Source organism: Procambarus clarkii, unplaced genomic scaffold (assembly GCF_040958095.1).
Source record: "Procambarus clarkii isolate CNS0578487 unplaced genomic scaffold, FALCON_Pclarkii_2.0 HiC_scaffold_110, whole genome shotgun sequence".
In the NCBI taxonomy this organism is placed as follows: domain Eukaryota; kingdom Metazoa; phylum Arthropoda; class Malacostraca; order Decapoda; family Cambaridae; genus Procambarus; species Procambarus clarkii.
In genome coordinates, this window is record NW_027189143.1 from 629,003 (window position 1) to 631,610 (window position 2,608).

Sequence of the window (2,608 nt, forward strand, 5' to 3'; positions counted from 1 at the left end):
GAGGCATTCGGTGATAGGAAAGGCTACCAACAATTACAGCCCTACTTCTACAAACCTACCCTAAACCAACCTAACCTAATCTAACCTAACCTAACCTAATCTAACCTAAGCTAATCTAACATAACCTAACCGAACTAACTCCTGGATACCTATTTACTGCTAGGTGAACAGAAACATTCGGTGATAGGAAGCGCTACCAACAATTACAGCCCTATTTCTATTTCTACAAACCTAGCCTATTTCCTAGCCTAAACTAACTTAACCTAATCTAACCTAACCTAACTAATTCCTGGATACTTACTTACTGCTAGGTGAACAGAGGCATTCGGTGATAGGAAACACTACCAACAACTACAGCCCTTTTTCCATTTCTATTTCTACAAACCTAGTCTATTTCCTAGTCTGAACTAACCTAACCTAACCTAACCTCACCTAACCTAACCTCACCTCACCTCACCTTACCTCACCTTACCTTTCCTCACCTAACATAATCTCACCTCACGTCACCTCACCGAATCTCACCTAACCTAACCTAACCTCACCTCACCTCACCTCACCTCACCTCACCTTTCCTCACTTAACATAATCTCACCTCACCTCACCAAAACCTCACCTCACCAAACCTCACTTCACCTCACCTCACCTAACCTAAACCTCACCTAACCTAACCTCACCTCACCTCACCTCACCTTTCCTCACTTAACATAATCTCACCTCACCTCACCAAAACCTCACCTCACCAAACCTCACTTCACCTCACCTCACCTAACCTAAACCTCACCTAACCTAACCTCACCTAACCTCACCTAACCTAACTAACTCCTGGATACTTACTTACTGCTAGGTGAACAGAGGCATTCGGTGATAGGAAACGCTACCAAGAATTACATCCCTTTTTCTATTTCTATTTCTACAAACCTAGCCTATTTCCTAGCCAAAACTAACCTAACCTAATCTAACCTTACCTAACCTAACCTAACTAACTCCTGATCAACCAGGCTGTGACTCATACGTCAGGTTGCGAGCAGCCGCGTCTAACAGCCTTGTTGATCAGTCCAGCAACCATGAGGCCTGGTCGACGACCGGGCCGCGGGGACGCTAAGCCCCGAAAGCACCTCAAGGTACTCCTGGATACCTATTTACTGCTAGGTGAACAGAGGCATTCGGTGATAGGAAACGCTACCAACAATTACAGCCCTATTTCTATTTCTACAAACCTAACCTATTTCCTAGCAATAACTAACCTAACCTAATCTAACCTAACCTAAATTAACTTAACCTAACCTTATCTAAACTAACCTAACTAACTAACTTCTGGATACCTATTTACTGCTAGGTGAATAGAGGCATTCGGTGATAGGAAACGCTACCTACAATTACAGCCCTCTTTCTATTACTATTTCTACAAACATAGCCCATTTCCTAGCCTAAAATAACCTAACCTAACCTAACCCTCCAAACCTAGCTTATTTCCTAGCCAAAACTAACCTAACCTAACCAACTCCTGGATACCTATTTGCTGCTAGGTGAACAGAGGCATTCGGTGATAAGAAACGTTACCTAAAATTCAAGCAATTTTTTTTGTCTATTTTTTTATTGTTTTTAAATGTTTATAATTTATTTATACTTGATTCATTTTTTATAATGTTTTTACCTATTTCTATTTCTACAAACGTAGCCTATTTCCTAGCCTAAATTAACCTAAAAATGTGTGTATATAATATATATATATATATATATATATATATATATATATATATATATATATATATATATATATATATATATATATATATATTTAAATATATATATATATATATATATATATATATATATATATATATATATATATTATATATCAGTCGGTGGAATAATACAAATATTACACCTAACCAACCACAAAATAACCAACCTTAACTGTACCTTACCAACATACCCTAACCAATCAACCCTAACCAACCTAAGCTTACATATTATCTAAATTGCTTATTAAACCATAATTATGCTTGTATTCTAACCTCAAATTCTAACCTAATTCTAATTCTAACCTAATTCTAATTCTAACCAACCTAACCAACCAACCAACCTAACCAACCTAATCAACCAACCTAAGCAACCTAACCTAACCATCCAACCCAACCCAACCTAACCAACCTAACCTAACCAACCTAACCTAACCTAACCAACCAACCAACCAACCAACCTAACCAACCAACCTAACCAACCAACCTAACCAACCAATCTAGCCTAACCAACCTAACCTAACCAACCTAACCTAACCAACCTAACCTAACCTAACCAACCTAACCTAACCTAACCAACCAAACCTAACCTAACCAACCAACCAACCTAAGCAACCAATCTAGCCTAACCAACCTAACCTAACCAACCTAACCAACCAAACCTAACCAACCTAAACAACCAACCTAACCAACCTAAGCAACCTAACCAGCCTTAGCAACCTAACCAACCTAAGCAACCTAAGCAACCTAACCAACCTAAGCAACCTAACCTAATCAACCTAAGCAACCTAACCTAAGCAACCTAACCTAACCAACCTAACCTAAGCAACCTAACCTAACCAACCAACCTACTTAACCAACCTAAC